Source organism: Lepus europaeus, chromosome 18 (assembly GCF_033115175.1).
Source record: "Lepus europaeus isolate LE1 chromosome 18, mLepTim1.pri, whole genome shotgun sequence".
Lineage (NCBI taxonomy): Eukaryota > Metazoa > Chordata > Mammalia > Lagomorpha > Leporidae > Lepus > Lepus europaeus.
The window spans coordinates 75,105-83,725 of NC_084844.1; positions in this window are offsets into that span (position 1 = coordinate 75,105).

An 8,621-nucleotide genomic window follows, 5' to 3' on the forward strand; every position below is an offset into this window, starting at 1 on the left:
CCTCAGCTCCAGGGATGGCCAGGCCTTGTCAGACAAAACACAGGGCCAAGGCCATGTGCTGTGCCACCGTGTGTGTGCAGGGAAGGTCGTTCCTCAGCTCCAGGGATGGCCAGGCCTTGTCAGACAAAACACAGGGCCAAGGTCATGTGCTGTGCCACCATGTGTGTGTGCAGGGAAGGTCGTTCCTCATCAGAACCCCAGGGACTGCTGAGCACTGTGCCGCCAGCAATGCAGCTGACGGTTCGCTGCTCAGCGTCCAAGATGCAGTGTGTTCCCTGCTTGCTTCTGACCCCACTCTCCGACCTCCAGGCTGCCCAAGGTGCCCACAGCCAGCGTGTTCAAGTTCGAACCAGCTGGCCACAGGAGAAGTCAACACTGCATCTGTTTGGTGACTGATGGGTTTCCAACGTGACGTCTGCACCTGCTGCCTGCTCCTGAGGTGAAGCCCAAGCTGAGGGAGCCGAGGGAAACTGGGCCTCAAAGGCCATCCTCTGCCTATGGACACAGACTCCAGCTCTCTGGACCACACCAACCACACAGATGCTGAGTCCCTCGCCACTCTGGATAAAGGTGGGGAAGTGAGAGGTTCTCGCTAGACTGAAAGTGCAAATTGGAGCAAACGCCCAGATGCCTCCTGGGTACCAGGTGGCCTCAGCTGCATGGGGCTGCCTAGGCCTCACCTGCTGGCTCAGACAGCCAAGGCTCCCACAGGTGTGGTGACCACCTCCCTTGGGAAGACAGGCCCGGGCACGCCTCAGAGGAGGCTGCTCCCTGGAGCAGGCGCTGTTGCCCGGGGCTGTCCGTCTGTCCAGAAGGGACTCAGGCCACACTAAGCTCCACTGCTCGGTGCTTGCTGAGATTCCTGGTCTGGGGGGCGCAGAGGAACGGAGGTTGGAAAGGCACAGCTCTGCCCAGCCTGCTGGGTTTGGCGTCTCAGCCTCACTCCACACAATGGGGTCATTCAGCTCCTGCTGCCCACGCTGCCTGCCCAGTACGCAGTGCTCAGGCTCCTCCCCTGAAATCAGGCCATGGTGCTGACAGCCCTGTGTCGGCCCTGCCTTGGGGCCTCCTTGGGCTGCAGGGGCGCCCACAGGCAGGCCCAGCCCATCCCAGGCACCCTTGGTCAGGGCGGTAGGGGCCCAAGCAGCGTTGTCATCTCTGGAGGCTTGGGGACGCCTTCCCCTCATGGCACCACTGTGGTCTCAGCTCGCCATGAGGGAAACCACTGGTGGCATCCGTCGGGGCCATTAGGCTGTGGTCCCCAAATGCACAATTATCTCCGTACAGGCACATTCTCGGTGTGCTACACCATCCCTGTGCCAGAGCCCGCGCTTCTTCCTGCATTCCTGGGCTGTGACGCCACCCTACACTGCCAGATGAGTGTGGAGCTGCCCTTAGAGGCCTGGCCAGGCTTGAGGCAGGGCCCCAGAGCCAGTGGGAGCCAGGGCCGGGAGACCCCTGGCCTCAGAGGTGGTCCTGAAGCAGGACCCCTGCAGTAGTCGTGGGTGGGTAGTCCTGGAGTGATGGCCTCATTTCCTGTTCTGCAAAGCGTTCTGGAATCCCCAGCGAAGGAGGCGCTTCTCCCGGGGCACCCTCTGTGGCCATGGTAGAGGTGCGTGTGGCCTGGTGGAGGTGCATGGCCGTGTGCCAGGATCTCTGTAGGTGAAGCCAGAAGCTTGGCTCCAGGTGGGTTAGACCAGGGCCCGTTGGGGGCCCCTAGGCCAGCTGGAGATCACCCTGGGAGCAGCCACCTGCCCAAGCGCTGCCAGCCCACCCTGGCCTCTGAGCTGCCAGGATGTGTGAGAAACCCACTGAGGGGCAGCGCCGGGTTCTCTGCCACACCCAGGTCCTGTCATTGTGCTGAAAGCGATGAGGGTCTTGAGCAACTCCCTCAGGTCTGTGTGGCCCTGCACAGCTGGCTGCCCTCTCTGTCAGCGGTGCTGGTCTCACGGGGCATGGTCCGTGCTCCCAGTGCTAAGCAGGGCATCCTGGGGGCTCAGGCCACCACCTCTGGGCTGCCGAGGAGCCTGGTGGAGGTGGACTCCCCACCTGGCTGGGGGCCCCTCTGTCCCCACCCCAGGCCTGGCTCCTTCACCAGCCTCCTCCATTCCCAGGGGAACAAAGCGTGGCTACTGCCACCCACCGAGACACAACCTCAGCCACCTCAGCGCTCACCTCTGGGCGGTGGGATCAGGTGGCTCCCTGGAGGGACAACAGGCGACAGCCCTGAAAGGAAGAGGGCTGGAGAACCCCGGAGCACCAGCAGCTGGGGTGGAGGGAGACAGTGGCATCTGACACGCAAGTCCACGTGCTGGAGAAGGGGATGGAGCAGCGGCAGCTTCCACCTCTTGTGCAGACCCCCCTGCAGTGCTGGCCACAGGCCCAGGCAGGAGTCCCCCACCCAGGGCCTGGAGGGGTCACCGGGCCAGCAGCTCCTGGGTGTGTGTGAGCACCCAGGTGTGCATGAGGGTCCGGGTGTGTGTGAGGGTCCAGGTGTGTGTGAGGGCCCAAGTGTGTGCGAACACCCAGATGTGTGTGAGGGTCTGGGTGTGCGTGAGGGTCCAGGTATGTGGGAGGACACAGATATGTGTGAGGGCCCAGGTGAGTGGGAGCACCCAGATGTGTGTGAGTGCCCGAGCTGCCGTCACAAATGACCACAGACCAGGCAGTTTCCAACAGCAGGTCTGGAGGACAGAAGTCCCAAAATCAAAGTGTGTGGGGCCCGATGTGCCAGCTAGAGAGTGACTAGGGCAGCACTAGGCAGGTTTCCCGGTCTCTCCCACTCTGGAGCTGCAGGCAGCCCTGGCTCCCCCAAATCCCTGTGTGTTCTCTGGGGACAGCAGACCATTGGATCTGGGCCCACTGTGATGACCTCATCTTAACTTGATTATGCAAAGTTCCCATTTCCAAATGACGACACTGACAGGTCCTGGGGCCAGGACACAGATCCACCTTTTGGGAGGACACAGCTCACCATGCTGTTGGACATGTGGAGTCTCGTCCCAGCAACGTGTGCTGTGGAAGGCCCAGAAACTCATCAGTGAGTTCCATGGCAAGAGAAAGGGTGCAAAGTGCAGTGTGGGCAACCACAAGACCCTTCCGGGCAGGCGTCTGGGGTCGCAGAAGAGACTCCACCTGGGACACTCATGTCCCGTCTTGGAATGCCCAAGTCTGAGTTCCAGCTCCACTCCCAATTCCAACTGCCTGCTGATTGTACACCTGGGAAGCAGCAGGTGATGCTTTGAGTCGTTGGGTCCCTGCCACTCAAACGGGAGACCAGACCGAGTGCCGGATTCTTGGCTTCGATGTGGCCCAGTGCTAGACTTCGAGGGCATTTGAAGAGTGAACTGACAGGTAGGAGCTCTCTGTCAGTGTCTCTCTCTGCCTTTCAAATAATTGAAGCAAATTTTAAAACATAATAAAATGCTTTAAAAAAATCCTACCATTGGTACATTTTATGTTCTTGATTGACTCTTTAATTTTAAAAAATGAATACATAGATTTCTATTTTTTATTTTTTAAAATATTTATTTGACAGAGTTACAGAGAGGTACAGCCAGAGAGAGAGAGAGAGAGATAGAGGTCTTCCATTCGCTGGTTCACTCCCCAAATGACCGCAATGGCCAGAGCTGAGATGATCCGAAGCCAGGAGCCAAGAACTTCATCTGGGTCTCCCATGTGGGTGCAGGCCATCTTCTACTGCTTTCCCAGGCCATAGCAGAGAGCTGGATCGGAAGTGGAGCAGCCGGGACTTGAACCGGTACCCATATGGGATGCCTGTGCTGCAGGCCACAGCTTTAACCCACTGCGCCACAGCACCAGCCCCTCTTGGTTTTTTGTTTTGTTTTGTTTTTATTTACGTGAAAGGTAAAGTTACGGGGGGGGGGGGGGAGACTGAAAGAGAGAGATTGTCCATCCACTGGTTCACTCCCCAAATGGCCACCATGGCCAGTGCTGTGCTAATCCGAAGCCAGGAGCCTGAAGTCTCCTCCCAGTCTCCCACATGGATGCAGGGGCCCTAGCACCTGGACCATCCTCCACTGCTTTCCCAGCCACATTAGCAGGGAGCTGGATCTGAAGTAGAACAGCAGGATTCAAACCAGTGCCCATATGGGGTGCTGGCACTGCAGACTTAACTTGCTGTACCACAGCGCTGCCCCTAAAAATTGGCCAGCACCGTGGCTCAACAGGCTAATCCTCCGTCTAGCGGCACTGGCACACCGGGTTCTAGTCCCGGTTGGGGCGCTGGATTCTGTCCCGGTTGCCCCTCTTCCAGGCCAGCTCTCTGCTATGGCCCGGGAGTGCAGTGGAGGATGTCCCAAGTCCTTGGGCCCTGCACCCCATGGGAGACCAGGAGAAGCACCTGGCTCCTGGCTTCAGATCAGCGCGGTGCGCCGGCCGAAGTGCACCAGCTGCGGCAGCCATTGGAGGGTGAACCAATGGCAAAGGAAGACCTTTCTCTCTGTTTCTCTCTCTCTCTCACTGTCCACTCTGCCTGTCAAAAATAAAATAAAATAAAAAGAGGAGTGCACAACGCTAAGCTTCCTGGGGTGAGGCCCAGGATTTGTTCTCCACACACACATCAGGTGGGATCTGATTTGGAAACTAGGTCTTTGCAAATTCAATCAAATTGAAATTGGGTTGTTAGGATAGATGTGGACATGGGGGTGCTGTGGTGGGTAGACAGAATGGGGTCTCTGCCAGCCAAGGGTCACCAGGGTCACCAGGGCTCCCCAGCTCAGCAGACACTGGAAGCAGCAAAGAAGGGTTCTCCCTGGAGCTGCCCCAGAGACGCCCACCAGCTGAGGGGTCACAGCCCTTGCAATGCCTTGTTTCTAGACTTCTGGCCCCCAGAAACTAGGGCCAGCCAGTTATGAGCACTTTGCTATGGCAGCCCAAGAAGCTAACACATGCAGTAACCAAGCTGTGCTGATTTGATGTTTACAAGTAGATTATTAGAACTCAACTATAGGGGTAGGTGTTTGGCCTAGTGGTTAGGGTGCTGCTTGGGGTGCCTGGGTTCCAGCTCCAGCTCCACTCTCAATCCCAGCTTCTGCTAACTCACACCCTGAGAGGCAGCGGATGGTGACCCAGGTAGTTGAGTTTCTGCCACCTACATGGAAGATCCTGGCTTCAGCCTGGCCCAGCCCAGCCACTGGAGGCATTTGAGGGTAAACCAGCAGACAGAAGTTCTCTCCTGTCTCTCTCTCTCCTCTCCCTCTCTCTCCCCCCCTCTCTCCTCCCTCTCTCTCCCTCTCTCTCTCCTCTCTCTCTCCTCTCCCTCTCTCTCTCCTCTCTCTCCTCCCTCTCTCTCCTCTCCCTCTCTCTCTCCTCCCTCTCTCCTCTCTCTCCTCCCTCTCTCCTCTCTCTCCTCCCTCTCTCCTCTCTCTCCTCCCTCTCTCCTCTCTCTCCTCCCTCTCTCTCCTCTCTCCCTCCTCCCTCTCTCTCTCCTCCCTCTCTCTCTCCTCTCTCCCTCTCTCTCTCTCTCCTCCCTCTCCTCTCTCCTCCCTCTCTCTCCTCTCTCCCTCTCTCTCTCTCCTCCCTCTCTCCTCTCTCTCTCTCTCCTCCCTCTCTCTCCTCCCTCTCCTCTCTCCCTCTCTCTCTCCTCTCTTTCTCTCCTCTCTCCCTCTCTCTCTCTCCTCTCTCCCTCTCTCCTCCCCCTCTCTCCTCCCTCTCTTTCCTCCCTCTCCTCTCTCTCTCCTCTCCTCCCTCTCTCTCTCCTCCCTCTCTCCTCCCTCTCTCTCTCCTCTCTCTCTCTCCTCCCTCCTCTCTCCCTCTCTCTCTCTCTCCTCCCTCTCTCTCTCTCCTCTCTCCTCCCTCTCTCTCTCCTCTCTCCCCCTCTCTCTCTCTCTCCTCCCTCTCTCTCTCCTCTCTCTCCTCCCTCTCTCTCTCCTCTCTCCCTCTCTCTCTCTCCTCTCTCTCTCTGCATGGGCTTCACCTGCTGTGCACTTCATCTGCGTGGACTTCATTTGTGCCACCCAAAGGGTCCTCGCACCCCCTCAAAGGTCATCCCACAGACCCCACTGTCACTGCCTCGGTGCCTTGGCTGGGTGGCAGGGCCAAGGCAGCACAGGACTGCGCTGGGCCCTGCAGACAGGGCCAGTGCAGTGACCGTGGCCAGATGCCAGCTACCTACAGTCAGAAGCATGCCCTTGGCTGTTTTGAGGCTGTCTATTTTCAGTATTTCCCTCAGTTCTTAGAAAGTTTCTTTTGGACACTTCAGTGCTAAGCGGGCAAAGGCTGTCGCTGGGCTGGAGTGCTTTGGGAGGCCCAGGCGTTCCTTGCACTCCCCACACCCTCAGGGGCTTTTCTCCAACTCAGATCAATCCCCCCCATCTCCCCCCATCTTCCTGTCAGCCTCTCTGGGGCACATGGTGCCCTAGGAAGGGAGGAAGAACTTGACATGGCGGCCCTCAGACAAGAGGGAGAGAACCGTGAGGCCACAGTGAGAGCCATCATGAACTGCCTGAAGGCCACGCGGTGTGTCTGAGGGTGTCAGGTGTCCCATCTATCAGGGACAACTCAGAGTGACCGCAGACCCGAGTGGGTGGAGCCATGCACTGCGAGGAAGCCTGTGTCCACATGTGCGTCCCAATCCCTGGCCATCCCTCCCGTAACCCTCTGCCTGCTCCACTCAGACCTTGAGGTTGGGTTGGGGGGACAGCCCTTCACCCAGACAGGGGAGCAAGTCCTCAACAGTGACCTCAGCTCTAGGGAAAGTGGACATTCCCATGGCCAGCAGACAGCCCTTGCATGGTTGTTGGGAAGGGCCGTGGAGAGAACTTCAGGCAGGGGCCAGTGGGCAGTGTAACCAGAAGGAGCTGGGGTGGTGAGGGTCCCCTGGATCTGCCCACCTGAGAGGGGCTCCCTAGGGGGTATAGGTTCAGGAAGTGACACCATACATCCCCCATGCACAGGAAGACACATGGACACACAGACACACATACACATGCAACACAGACACACAGATATAGACACCTGTACCCAGACACCTGTGGACATAAGACACACATGCAAATACATACAATGCATACACAGATACCTGTGGATACACATATGCAAACATTCGCAACACACACAGAGACACATGCAGCACATATATAGGCAGACACCTGTACACAGGTACAGACACCTGTGGATACATACAAGACACATGCACAAACACATACCTAGACAGACACACAGATGCAGACACCTGTACACAGACTCAGACACCTGTGGCTACATACCAGGCACAGACAGTCACCCGGACACATACAGACACAGACACCTGTGGCTACATACCAGGCACAGACAGTCACCCGGACACATACAGACACAGACACCTGTGGATACACACCAGACATACACAGACATGTGGACACACACACATTTATGGATACGTACCAGAAACACAGACAGTTGCACAAATACAAGCAGCACATACCTAGACAGACACTCAGATAAAGACACCTGTACACAGACTCAGACACCTGTGGCTACATACCAGACACACACAGACACATGGACACACACACACACACACTTGTGGATACATACCAGAAACACAGACACATGCACAAATACAAGCAATACAGACTTTGACAGATACACAGATATAGCTATTTGCACACAGACTGACACTTGTGGATACATACCAGACAAAAACACACAAACACATGCAACACACACAGACATCTGTGCATACACCCCACGTGCACACACAGGTGCACACAGAGCCCTGTGTGCCCCCTCCTCTGGCAGGGACGTCTGTTTCTCTGCCTTCCCCTCCTTGCCCCACACACCGCAGGGGCTCCCCCTCCCCCTGCCCCGGAGCCCGCTGGGTTATTTTCTTGTTTCTTTGTTTATTAGCACCTTTTCATCTTGCCCCAATTAAACTGATGACTAGGAAAGTATGTGGCTTGGTAAGCAAAATTCTTCTGAAGACAAAATTCCAAAGCCCCCAGCGGTCGTGACCTCACCACTGTGATACCAACCGAAGCTCTGCTGTTTTACAAAGCAGCGCCTGCCCCGGGCGGCACAGCACAATGGCCCAGTGTAGACACTGGATTCCTCACGTTCTCACAGCCCCACGTGGCTCCTGCTGGGGAGTCTCAACAGCCATGCTCTCCTGTGTAGACGGGCCTTCATCCTGTGGCCTTGGTCCCCTCGAAACACTTACCACTGTCCTGTCCTGACTTCCTGTGTTGTCACCTAGGTAGACACTCATCTGCAAGTGATTTTTTTTTTTTAAAGATTTTACTTATTTATTTGAGAGGTAGAGTTACAGACAATGAGAGGGAGAGACAGAGAGAGAGGTCTTTCTTCTGTTGGTTCACTCCCCAGACGGCTGCAACAGCCGGAGCTACGCTGATCTGAAGCCAGGAGCCAGGAGCCTCCTCCGGGTCTCCCATGTGGGTACAGGGGCCCAAGGACGTGGGCCATCTTCCACTGCTTTCCCAGGTCATAGCAGAGAGCTGGATTGGAAGAGGAGCAGCCAGGACTAGAACCAGCGCCCATATGGGATGCTGGCACTGCAGGCAGAGGATTAACCAAGTGAGCCACAGCGCCAGCCCCTGCAAGTGATTGGCAGCAGCCAGACTCCAGTGTGCTGGCCAGGCCGGGGTGCCTCCCTGGTGTGG